Source organism: Dreissena polymorpha, chromosome 2 (genome assembly GCF_020536995.1).
Source record: "Dreissena polymorpha isolate Duluth1 chromosome 2, UMN_Dpol_1.0, whole genome shotgun sequence".
Classification (NCBI taxonomy): Eukaryota; Metazoa; Mollusca; class Bivalvia; order Myida; family Dreissenidae; genus Dreissena; species Dreissena polymorpha.
Window position 1 is genome coordinate 82,833,078 of NC_068356.1, and position 14,485 is coordinate 82,847,562.

General features: G+C 35.4%; 1 protein-coding gene across 12 annotated transcripts in view; it reads right to left on the reverse strand.

Moving 5' to 3' along the window:
• The window catches only part of LOC127867827 (pleckstrin homology-like domain family B member 2), a 125,514-nt gene that overhangs the window by 68,077 nt on the left and 42,952 nt on the right, over nucleotides 1-14,485 (reverse strand). The window lies entirely within an intron of this gene.

Genomic DNA, 14,485 nt, shown 5'->3' on the forward strand with positions numbered 1-14,485 from the left:
TTAAGTTTTAGCAGGATAAAGATTTTTGTTTTCAATGATTTCTGTAACCATAGCAAAAACCAATTAAGTTTGACAAAATAAATGGAAAGCATGTGCATATTCACCGTATGGCCCTCTTATGCACATACCAGTTTGATCAAACTTTCTTCAGGACTCTTTTAATGTCCTACAAAACTATTTTTTTACCCCATGCAGAACTAAATTAAATTAACCAGGTGTTTCAGTTAATCACCAACTCAAACTCAGGAGCTATCTGCAGTAAATCTGACACCATGCCTTATACAAAACACACATCACAGTAGTTGTAACCTTTTAAAGTGTTGACTTGTGAATAGTCTGCCAACCATTGTATCATTATTGTTGAGAATCAAGTACATCCTGCTATAACAATTAAGAATAGTTTTGTTACAGCTATACATAATTAATGTATAACCTATTTTACAAAATTATAAGGAAGCTACCATTGCATAATACTATCTGAAACAAGTACACTGTAACAATTCTGTACTTGTTCAGATATAATTTCTCTTATGAGATGCTCACTATATTTTATCCCATGCCAGACATAGTGATATTGCTAAAAAAAAAATCTGCTTACAACAATTAAAACATCAGATTTTAATAAGTTCTGTCACAACTTGAGGGATTGCAATATGTATTCTTCTATGTTAAACCTTAGTAGATATCCGTCCTTGCCACTATGATAGACCTATGGTGAACCTAAGCATATATATCCCCCTAGCCCCTAGCCACTCTGAAACTCCTATGTTAAACCTAAGAAGATATCTGCCCTTCCAATATGATACACCTATGTTAAATCTAAGTAGATATCTGCCCTTGCAATTGTGACAAACTTATGTTTAACCTAAGGAGATATATTTCCTTGCCAATATGACACACCTATGTTAAACCTAAGAAGATATCTGCCCTTGACAATATGATACATCTATGTTAAACCTAAGTAGAAATCTGCCATTGCCAATACGATACACCTATGTTAAACCTAAGTAGATATCTGTCCTTGACAATATGATACACCTGTGTTAAACCTAAGTAGATATCTGCCCTTGACAATATGATACACCTGAGTTAAACCTAAGTAGATATCTGCCTTTGCCAATATGATACACCTATGTTAAACCTATGTTAAGATATCTGTCCTTGCCAATATGATACACCTATGTTAAACCTAAGTAGATATCTGCCCTTGCCAATATGATAGACCTATGTTAAACCTAAGTAGATATCTGCCCTTGCCAATATGATAGACCTATGTTAAACCTATGTTTATATGCCCTTGCCAATATGATACACCTATGTTAAACCTAAGTAGATATCTGCCCTTGCCAATATGATAGACCTATGTTAAACCTATGTTTATATGCCCTTGCCAATATGATAAATCTATGTTAAACCTTAGTAGACATATGTCCTTGCCAATATGATACACCTACATGTATGTTAAACCTTAGTAGGTATCTGCCCTTGCCAATATGACACACCTATGTTAAACCTTAGTAGATATCTACCCTTGCCAATATAACACACCTATGTTAAACCTTAGTAGATATTTACCCTTGCCAATGTAACACACCTATGTTAAACCTTAGTAGATATCTACCCATGCCAATATGACACACCTATGTTTAACCTTAGTAGATATCTACCCTTGCCAATATAACACACCTATGTTTAACCTTAGTAGATACCTACCCTTGCCAATATAACACACCTTTGTAAAAGTAGATATCTGCCCTTGCCAACCTGCCCTTACTAATATGACACGCCTATGTTAAACCTAAGTAGATATCCGCCCTTGCCAACCTGCCCTTACTAATATGACACGCCTATATTAAACCTAAGTAGATATCTGCCCTTGCCAACTTGCCCTTACTAATATGACACGCCTATGTTAAACCTAAGTAGATATCCGCCCTTGCCAACCTGCCCTTACTAATATGACACGCCTATATTAAACCTAAGTAGATATCTGCCCTTGCCAACCTGCCCTTACTAATATGACACGCCTATGTTAAACCTAAGTAGATATCTGCCCTTGCCAATCGGCACTTGCCAATAAGACACGCCTATGTTAAACCTAAGTAGATATCTGCCCTTGCCAACCTGCCCTTACTAATATGACACGCCTATGTTAAACCTAAGTAGATATCTGCCCTTGCCAATCGGCACTTGCCAATATGACACACCTATGTTATTAACCTTAGTAGATATCTGCCCTTGCCAATACAACATGCCTATGTAAAACCTTAGTAGATATCTGCCCTTTCAATATGATACACCTTCATTAAACCTTAGTAGATATCTGCCCGTTAAATATGATACACCTTCATTAAAACTTAGTAGATATCTGTTCTTAGACCCTTGTCTGTCACATTCAGCATCATATGTGAGTGACACCTGAATATGATACATCTTCATTAAACATTAGTAGATATCCGCCATTTCAATATGATACACCTTCATTAAAACTTAGTAGATATCTGTTCTTAGACCCATGTCTGTCACATTCAGCATAATATCTGAGTGAAACCTGAATGCTGTAATAATTAAGTTGCCCATTTTTTGTACAATGATGAGGCTGAAGTCGCTTCTTACATCTAACTTTTTTGTGCCATTATCTTCTAAGATACAAACATCTGCTTAAGCATTCAGAGCAGTAAAGCAGCAACCTAATGTGCCTGTATAAACAACATGTTTGCACTTCCTTATAAAACATACCTATTCACATATTTTGTGGCAAAACAGACAAGACAGATGAACAAGAAACAAGCTGTTAATTCATTGTTTTGAAAAAGATACCTTGGTGTTGTAATGCATACAGCAAAGAAGGACCTACTTATCCCTATTCATCTCTAATCTGTTTCATACATGATAACATTTTTATGAAAAAAAAACAGATTAAAAAAGTTTACTACTAATTACCCATTTACAAATATATAAAATGTCTTCAAGGTTTCAAAAAAGAAAAACAATTTGTTGTCCAGTAATGAAAGAAGAAGGAAACAGACTGTCTACAGATTTGATCAATAAAAATGTTCAACTGCTTAGAATAATTAATCCAAAACATGAAAGAGCCATGTCTGGTTTTGTTGTTGTTGTATTGTGTGTTTGGGGTGTGTGTTCTAAGAAGGCTAAACCATGAATCTCACATTTACCAAGCCTTAATGTTTTTATGTTAACCATTGCAGAATATCAACAATATCTTTACAAATGTGATTGGGTTCTTCTGAAATTAAAAACCTAACCTATGGATAAAATTTCTATGGGACACAACTCTTAGATACAAAAACAATTTATCTGCATTGGTCACCAGAAGTTATCAAAATTTATCAAATGAGCCTGCCTCTGGCAAAACGGGACCAAATGCATATGCAAGTAGTGCTGTCCCAGAGTGCTCAGTCTAATTAGGGACCACATTTTCCGAGTTTATAACATGTTTCATTTAAAGAAGTCTCTTCCAAATGATAATCCCGTTAAGGTGGTAAGATTTGTCACTGATTAGCCTGTGGAGACTGCACAGGGCGGCTAAACTGGGATGTCACTTTATGCCCATGCATTAAGCCCAGTTTCCCAGAATGAGGCTAAAATTTCCAAGCAGCATGGAAAGCCACTACTTAATGATTCAGTGAATAAGCACTGAAACCATGCATAAATCTGGAGATCCAATACTTTATACTTCCTGTAGAGGCCAATATCATGTACATAATATTTGCAATGTGAAGGCTGGTATCAAATTAGGCCTATTTCATACACACTCCGCTATTCATCTAAGAGCTTCAAGTATCACTCAGAGACAGCCTAAACATGTCTTTTCTATACGGAGTAAGTGATCCGTTATACATGGCCCGTTAAAAAGAGACAAACTTCAATGTGACGCTTCGTAACACATGAAGATGTTATCAGACGTATATTGACAGTGGAGTACATTGAGTAAATGATAACATTCAAACGAAAATTGACAACTGCTTTGATGTCTTGTACACAACCCTTTGAATTGATTTGACAGTAAACAGTCACAGATTTTACCGTAAATTCCTTTGGCTAGTAATTATTTCCATTTTAAAGATTAAACCTGTAATTTTCACCAAAACATTTTATGTCATATCTGTAAATTGCCCATCCAAACTGAGACCAAGACATCATTATTTAAACTACATTAAAAGTGACCTGTAGCTTAAACAAATATCAGCCAACACACACAACTAGAGCTTTGTCACAAATGTGGCGTATACCCCCACATGCCGAATTGACACAGACTATTTTGCAAATCTCACAATAAATGACATAGTTATGGCATGGACAAGCTCATTTATGGCCATTTTTGACCTTTGAACTCAAAGTGTGACCTGAACCTTGGCGATATTGACATACTTCTTTCGCGCGAAACACCGTCCAATGATGGTGAACAAATGTGCCAAATGATCTAAAAATCTCACAATGAACGACATAGTTATGGCTCGGACAAGATCATTTATGGCCATTTTTGACCTTTGAACTCAAAGTGTGACCTTGACCTTGGAGATATCGACATAATTCTTTCGCGTGACACACCGTCCAATGATATTGAACATATGTGCCAAATGATTTTTAGGCAAGTTAAATAACAGTGTATTAAGTTACATAAAATTTATTTCAAATTTCAAGTGTTTCATTACTTAAATTTTGCAGAGTAATAGACTCACCAAGTTTAGAGAGAAGCATAAATAATTGTTAATTTCCTCAATGACAATTGAAACGTGCTCTGTCAAAAGGGGGTTTAATGCATGCGCATAAAGTGTAGTCCCACATTAGCCAGTTCAGTCCCCACAGGCTAATCAGGGATGACACTTTCCGCCTAAACTGGATTTTTGCTAAGAAGAGACTTCCTTGAAACTGAAAATATCATAAAAATGGAAAGCATTGTTCCTGATTAGCCTGAACGGACTGCACAGGCTAATCTGGGATGACACTTTACGCACATGCATTAAACCCCCTTTTTACAGACCACAGCTTAATTATTTTGGAACCATTTTAACATTATTGCACTGGTTAAATGTTTTACAAAGGTTAAATTTGTGTTTCTTTATTAAATAATTATACAGCACAATATCATATAAACTCAATAATTATTTAAAAGGGAAATAAACAATAACTGTATTTTATGACATGTGCAGCAGCTGTGCATTTGGTTCTGTACACATATGCAATGCTCGGCAAAAGTTCCCCAATGAAATCTGCATCAGGAAACAAAACTTAGTTCAATGATAAAATTACATGTTCGGAATGATTAAAACTTTAATTCCTTGGTGAAATGTTCAGCAAATGTGCAATAAAATATTTAGAATCTATTAAAACCACATGATTTTTATTAACAAACCATTCATTTCTGTTTCCCAAACACCACTTTGTGCACATTAATCAGTTTTAATTGCTCACAAGTGTCAATTTCTGGCACACAAGTCTAAATGGTCATTATTAATAAATCTATCAATTATATGGCTCCCATGTTAAGATGTTGCCCAATATCACCAGATATTTTTGGTAGTTTTTAGTTTTTGTTACACCTAAATTTGTTTGGTAGGGATTTCGTGTGGAAAGATTAATAATACATGGTAAACAAGAAAATTCTTTGAATTGATATCCCCCGCCAATTATGCTTCTTGACACAAAAGGGTTATATTTGACACTCAAAAAAGCATTTTTTCAAGATACAAAGGGCCATAACTCCGTTATTTACAGATGGTGTACAATTCCATTTGGTGTGCATCATCCTCTTATCCATATATATATTCATACCAAGTTTCAATAAAATCCGCCAAAGCACTTCCAAGATATGGCTCCGGACAGACGGAAAGACAGACGGAAAGATGGAAGGACGGACAACGTCAAAACAATATCCCTTTACCTATGGCGGGAGATAACAAAGAATATCACACACAATTTAATTAGTATTGATACTGGACCAGTCATGGAAATAAATGATAATTCAAGCCATATTTAAAAGTTTTAAGATATAAAATACTTATTCTGTTACTACCACCCTCTTTCTATGTCAGACCTTGTGGCAGGTATAAATGGAATCCAATTGGTTGATCCCATAGTTCAAATGAGAGAAGACAAGTAATAAATTTACACTAATTACAATAATTTCAAAAATTATCATGTTTATTTTGTTCATGTTTTTTTAAGCCATCTTAACCCATTTATGCCTAGCGTCCAGAAAAAAGGCCTTATGGCAAACAGCGCAGACCCTGATGAGACGCCGCATCATGCGGCTTAAAGGAATTTTTGTAAGAGATATTCTAAATATAGAAATTAATATACTAGGCATCCCTAATTTGAAAATAAATTGATCCAATTTAGAAGGATGGGAGAGTTCACTAGGCATAAATGGGTTAAAGACGGCAATGGAAGGGAATAATTTTTCATTTTCAAAATGGAGGCACTGAAATACTGTATGCTTCTCACTAGTCAATCCATTCATAAATTGTTACGTTACACTTCAAAATTGATTTAATTTAATCAGGCATTTTCACATTATCTTAATTGTCATAATTTCCTATGGGCTGCAGACAATACCTGTCATGCACTTGGTCAAGCACATAATTTATGTCTGCCACATTGACAGTCTGTCCTCAAACCTTTACCACTTAGATACGTATTTTGACGCATTTGAAGTCCCTTAGAAAATTTAATTTAATTAAATACCTTTCTTACTAGATTCAAGTTTTAAGGGCTTCATTTACAACCCTTAGATACTGATGAGCAGCAAACAGCATAAAAGCTGAACAGACTGCATGTTACTCTGTTTGCACATAGCCATTTTTCCTTTGCTTCTCAGCGGGAAAGGGTTAAACACTGACTGTTCTGGTTTAATGCTGGTTGCAAAAGCCATTTTCACATTTAATCTGATGGGGGAAGGGTTAAATTACCACTCAGCTGAGCACTGGGATTGTTGCTAAGCTCACAAACGATCACAAAGCTCAGCTGTAAGAATATGAAGACATTCCTCTACAGACTCTGTGAGTATTGAGTCAGACTCAAACTGAAAAAAACTTCTATGAACAAAAATTTAACATGATGGTCAAACTCATCCCAAGAATTGACAAAAAAACTCAAACTTGGGTAAGATTATAGTACATGCTGATGGGGTTGGTTCTGTTCATGCATGAGTCAAATACTATAAGCTTTTATCAGTATTATTTTTCTACGAAACTTGACAAATCACCAAATGGTGAATTAGACAATTGTTTGAATAGGCAATATGCAAATTTAGTATAAAACTACATGCAGCAGAAATATATTGATGTTAACCTTTTGGATTGCATTGATTACTTCCAAATATAAGTTGTACTGTCTGGAGTATTTCACAATAGATCTCCAATTGGGTACGAGCTAAATTCTTCATGACTAATTAGACCTCCAGTCATCAGTGCATGATTAATCCAATTGTGGTCTATTTGGAACACCTAACACTGTGTTTACTTAACCTCTAAGTTATAAATGAAAAACATCCATCAAATTAACCATGTTAATTGTTCATAGACAGAAAAGATTTGCCACACCTTAAATTAGCATTCTTTTTTATCAAAATAACCTTCCTCTTCCAACAAAAAAGAGCTGAAATTTTCTAAAAACCAGTTATATAAAAACACATTCTTACAAAACCTGTATAATTTACTTATACTTATATTTATCTTTGAATGATTTAGTATAAAGTATATAAGTCTGCACAGGCTAATATGGGTGATACTTTGCGCACATGCATTAAGACCAGTTTTATCAGAGCATGGCTCATTTTTATTGTTCGATGAAAAAAACACATACTTGTCAGCAATAAAATAAAACTTTCCAGTATAAACTCACTCCGACAGGTTTCATTTGCTACATTCCAAGTGTGCAAAATCCATTACTAAAGCACTAATCTAAGAAGCATAAATATGATATAAGTAAATCATAAACTGCATTCCATCTATTATTTATTTCAAAATATGGCACATGGCTGTTTGTTGTTATTGAAACACATGCTTAAAATTTTGGCAAGCATATCTAATTTAAATCAACCTCTATGAAATAAACATGGCTCTAAACAAAACATTATGTCTGCAGCTTTTAACAGAATATTACATTTGTGCCATGCTCTGTGAAAAGAGGGTTTAATGCATATGCGTAAAGTGTCATCCCAGATTAGCCTGTGCAGTATGCACAGGCTAATCTGGGAAGACACTTACTGCTTTTATGCTATTTTTCATTTAAAGAGTCTCTTCTTGGCAAAAATCAAGTTCAGGCGGGAAGTTTCTTTCCTGATTAGCCTGTGCACAGGCTAATCTGGGATGACACTTTACGCACATGCATTAAACCCCCTTTTCACAGAGCACAGCCTACTTAAATTGTGATATTATGGTTCTTATTTTACTTTGTATAACTGAGTGCCTTCATCTGTATAACATGTAAGCCTTGCCCTGTAAACACAGGGCTTAATGGATGTGTGTTAATTAAGTGTCGTCCCAGATTTACCCATGCAGTCTTCTGTGACAGGCTAATCAGGGACTACACTTTCCGCCTTAACTGGATTTTTTCTAAGTAGAGCTTTCCTTAAACCAAAAATACCGTAAAAGCGCTAAGTGCAAACCTGATTAGCCTTTGCAAACTGCATGTGCTAATCAGGGACGATACTTTACCTTCATGCATTAAGCCCTGTTTTCCCAGAGCCTGGCTCTTGTTGTAAACAAGCAACTTATTCATTTGAAAATGTCCTCCAATTTGAAAATGTCATCCAAGTAGCAGGAAGTTCCATTAGTTTGCAACATAATTCATCTCCACATATTAAGGCGTACCAGCATTCTGACTGAGATAGATCGTGCCAGTGTGTCAAGTGCTGGACCGTTGATCTTGAATCCCAGTCCAGCATTTGACATAACTTGTTGGGGGGGGGGGGGGGGGGAATCATTCATGATATTATTTCTGATTTCCATTCTCCACCTTTATAGCACTAGGCAGTTACTGGCTTAAGGTGTTTGCACTAAACGACTTATATCTTTTATTATGCTTGCCCTGAAAAAGCGAGAAGGTTTATGGAATTATACGATAAAACTGCATTCCTAAAAAACTATGTGAAAATCCAACAATAAAAAACGCAAAATATGATGATGAGGATGTCTGCTGGCATTAACAAGATTTATGTATGCAAATAGAAAAACTTTCCAAGTGCAAAACATTTAAAACAAGCAAATTCGTTGAATTGATATCCCCCGCCAATATGCTTCTGGACACAAAAGTGTTATATTTGACACTCAAAAAAGCATTTTTTTAAGATACAAAGGGCCATAACTCATTTATCATCCAACGGTGTACAATGCCATTTGGCGTTCATCATCCTCTTATCCATATATATACTCATACCAAGTTTCAATGAAATCCGCCAAAGCACTTCCAAAATATTGCTCCGGACACAAAAAAGCATTTTTCCAAGATACAAAGGGCCATAAGTCTGTTATTAACAGTATTAACAGATGGTGTACAATGCCATTTGGCGTGCATCATCCTCTTATCCATACATATACTCATACCAAGTTTCTTTGAAATCCGCCAAATCACTATTAAGATATGGCTCCGGACACAAAAAAGCATTTTTCCAAGATACAAAGGGCCATAACTCTGTTATTAACAGATGGTGTACAATGCCATTAGGCGTGCATCATCCTCTTATCCATATATATACTCATACCAAGTTTCATTGAAATCCGCCAAAGCAATTCCAAGCTATGGCTCCGGACACAAAAGTGCCGGACGGACTGACGGAAAGACGGACGGAAAACACCACAACAATATCCCTCCGCCTATGGCGGGGGATAATTACCTAACCAATAAAATCATGCCTTCAAGTGCAATCAATGGTAATTATATGCATACACACATACACTCATTTGCAGAAAATATTGCTGACAAATAAATGAAGTCTGGTGGCTCAATCTGTGGACTGTAGTTTACTTGTCACAACGGAAGTAACCAGTCACATACTTGAGATAAGGCTATTACTCTGATGTCTGTATTTGGAAATTAAACATGCCCAATCTTTGTTATCAATGATAACAATTAACATCAGCCATGTCATTTTGAATCACAAATGGCATGCAGTCAGTCTCTCAATAATTCAAAAACATGTTTTTAATATTTTAGAAAACAACAACCTATTATCAGTTAAATAACCTTTTAAGCTTATCTAGCTCATTGTTTTGGACATTCAAACACAGTTATTGGTTCAATATAGGGTTTAATTAAAAAACAATTAATTTTAAATCTGTTTACATGGTGCTGTTTAAAGTTTTTAGTAGAATTATGTTTTCATACACTATAGATGAACAGTACGTATTTTTGAAAGAAAGCCTTCAATTCACAAATTTACCAAACAAAAATATTACTTCTAACTTATTAATTTTTAAAAGCATCATAACACCGTTAATTTAAACACAAAACAAATTCCTTTCAATATGATGACTGTCTAATACTCCTCCTCTTTATTAACACATACAACTGTCTAAAGCTCTAGTACACAATGTATTAATATAAACAAAAAGAAATATCAAGCATTTATACCATTGGTTTTGGTAGAGTTAAGTCCAGCATTTAACCACAAAAATGTAGCGAAAAACTGATTCACCAAGTATCATCCGTCCTGCCTATAAATTATGTTTTATTAATAACAACCGCTGTTAAAGTGAGCATTCCATTCAGGTCCTTATCCCAAACTTAAGTTCCCCGTCATATTTGTTATTCTCAATGCTTACACACGCATAACGGATAAACCATGTATGCGCTTTTAAATCATATTCTATCAACAGTGACAAAAACCAAGATCGGTGACACACAAGAATGAATTTAAATTTTTGAGCGTGGCAAAACAGCGGTACAGTGTAAGATTGTACAAGGGGTGTAGGTCAATTTATCAAAACATGTCATACGTTTAATTGCATATTTGGATAAAGCGACAGTTAAAGCTTTGGAATGGCTTAATCAACTTCTTACAACCACCTCTTTAAACATCCGTGGTCAAGCATGGTAATCCTGTATAGCCTTCAACACAAAAGCAGTGACTGAATCATATCTAATAAAGATTTTAGTACCAACCAAGGAATATACATGGTAGACTAACACCAGTGGGTTAATGTTTATTTAAATAAATTGTTTCTCACAGACCCTTGATTTTTAGTCCACACCCAATTTTTTTCTGATAAAAAAACTTAAAAAGTACTTCAAATTGTGTTTTTTTCCTTTTCTCTGTGGTGAAGTATTAACAAATATTTCAAATTAATTAAACAGAAATTTTTTCATGTAACATTTTTTCTCCATTTTTTAAACATTAATTTTAAAACCTCTATAGAATATTAAACAATGTATGCTTATTTATGATAGTTTATTGGCCCATCAAAGTTTTTGTTTGCTAGCAGACACTACTGTAGGGTGATAAAGTTTGTACATGAAGTTAACTCCTTAAAGGGAAGTTATGCAATAATTAAACCAATACAATACAAGAGTTGTATACCCTTTATGACTGATCTCATAATAGCCTTATTAAATAGAGTGTATTAAATTAATAAACTTTAAAACTTAAGTGCTTTACACCCTACACTGAGAAAAACATCTAGAGCAACTCCTGTCAACTAATAAACTATGGGCTGCTAACATATCTTTCGTTGCTACAGGGACTTGCAATTTCTGTAAATGTTTCTGTCTACTAGCATTTTTGATAACTGCATAATATAAGTTCAAAGAAATACTGAAAATGTATTCATTATTTTTTCATTTTTCAGCAGCACACTGACACTTAAAGGAACACATATTCTAATATACATGGTTTTATAGATTACAGCCCATTAGACTCCTGCCAGATTTGACATTTAATACTTGAGATTTTATAGGTCACAACAAACAAGCAATGTGGCATTTTTGGAAAACTTTTTATGATCAATACATGCACATGTATATATGGACTGTGCACTGTGAAAAGTGGGTTTAATGCATGTGCTAAAAGTGTCGTCCCAGATTAGCCTGTGCAGTCCACACAAGCTAATCAGGGACAACTTTCCGCCTAAACTGGAATTTTTGCTAAGAAGAGAATTTTTGTAAAGAAAAATATCATAATAGCGGAAAGTGTCGTCACTGATTAGCCTGTGCAGACTGCACAGGCTTATCTGGGATGGCACTTTAGGGACATGCATTAAACCCCCTTTTCACAGAGCACTGCCCATATGTTTAAAATGGATGTTATCTCTGAGCCTCATGAATATTAATGAAATGTGTATCATCTTAATTCATCTTGGCCTAAAAATGTCTGCAAATTACATTTACCCAAGCTGAAATACATCCATGCAATCAAGTGTATACATAAAACCTAGAATTAAGATTCAAATGGAAATGGACAATAGGAAAAACTATACAAATACAAGTAACATTAACTTAAAAAGAAGTTTGTCACAGAAAAAAAAACAGCATTCCCCTACCAGGTTAACGCTTTCCGCCCATAAGGCCCTCTATCCACATACTCGGTTTAGTCAGCTTAGCTAATATGCTTTGGAATTATTGCAGGATCCAGATTTTTTTTGAACGGGTGGACTGACAGGAGAACAAAACTGAAACAAGAGCACCGCATAACGGTTGCCACTCTCGGCTGCGAAAGCTTGTCAGAATTTTTATTATTTTTTTTTTTAGAGGTCATCAAGGTACAGCTACATGTGAAGTTTCAAAGTTGTAGGTAGAAGCACTTTGATTTTAACAAAATGTTAAGGTTTTAGCATGACGGGGACGGCGGACATCAGACGACGAGCTGGCTATGACAATACCTCGGGTTTTCTCCGAAAACAGCCGAGCTAATTACATGCAGTTTCGCAATATGGTCCTCCATTTGCATACCACGATTCATAAACCAAATTATGTTGTTTTTGAGTTATTGAAGTATCGGGATTTCGGCTTTCAATTATAACTGTAACCATAGCATCTGTAACGATAGCAACCACAATTTATTGTGACTGAAAAACAAACAAGAGGGCCAAGATGGCCCTAGTTTGCTCACCTGAGAGGAGTCGGTTCATTTAATCTTTACCAAACGTCAAACTTGACCTAGATATTGTCCAGACAAACATCCTGGTCAAGTTTCATCATTATTGAACCAAAACTCTGGCGTATGGAGTGTTTTTGTTTTTGTAAGATTTAACCTGGTGACCTATATTTTGAGTTGACCCCCCTTACCAAACATCAAACTCTGCTTACAAAAAAAAATATTTTGACCAAGATTCATAAAATCTGAAATAAATTGTGACCTCTAGAGTGTTTACAAGGATTTTGTATAATATAATGAAAATTTGGACAATCTAAGGGCAATAATTATGGCATTAATTATGTGATTTTGCTCTTTATCACACTTGACTGAGATCTTTCAGCAACTTTCATAAAGAATGCTTGAGAAGTGTGAATGCTAGAGTGTTTGCAAACCAAACGTGGACAAACGGACGGCGGACAAAGACCAATTCTAAAACCTCACCTGAGCAATCAGGTGAGCTAAAAAGTGTGTTTCACCGTCTCACCGATCTGAGCCATTTTCCAACTTGTCCTAGAAATCAACAAAACCAATGTATTGACTAAGTTTTACGATGATTAGGCAAAAAATGAGACTTCTAGTGTTCGATCACAAGGTTTCTCTCTTGTCACATAAGGAAAACTGCCCTCCCCCCTGGCGGCAATGTTTTTTTGACCGATCGGGACCATTTGCGAACTCATCTGAGATATATTTAAAACCAATCATTTCACTAAGTTTCATAATGATTGGGCCAAAAATGTGACTTCTAGAGTGTTCACAAGCTTTTTTTTACTATATAAATATAAGAAAACTGCCCCCCCCCCCCCCCAGCAGCCATGTTATTCAACTGACCGGAACAATTTTTTAACTCAACTCTCGTGTCAAGGAAACAAATGTTCTGACCAAATTTCATGAAAATTGGGCCAAAAATGTGACTTCTAAAGTGTTCACATGTTTTCACTATATACATATAGAGAAAAATGCCCCGCCCACTGGCGGCCATGTTTTTCACCAATCTGGACCATTTTCGAACTCGTCTGAGATATCAATAAAACCAATGTTTTGTCCAACTTTCATGATTGGGCAAAAATTGTGACATCTAGTGTGTTTACAAAATTTCTCTATAGCCAAATAAGGAAAACTGCCCCGCCCACTGGCGGCCATGTTTTTCAACGGACCAGAACCACTTTTGAACTCAACCAACATATCATGACATTGACAAAGTTACATGAAGATTGGGCATGATATGTGACTTCTACAGTGTATACAAGGTTTTTCTTATTTTGACCTAGTGACCTAGTTTTTGACCCAGCATGACCCAGTTTCCAATTCCATCGAGATATCATTGGGACAAATCTTCTGACCAAGTTTGATGAAGATCGGACAAATAATGTGGCCTCTAGAGTGTTTACA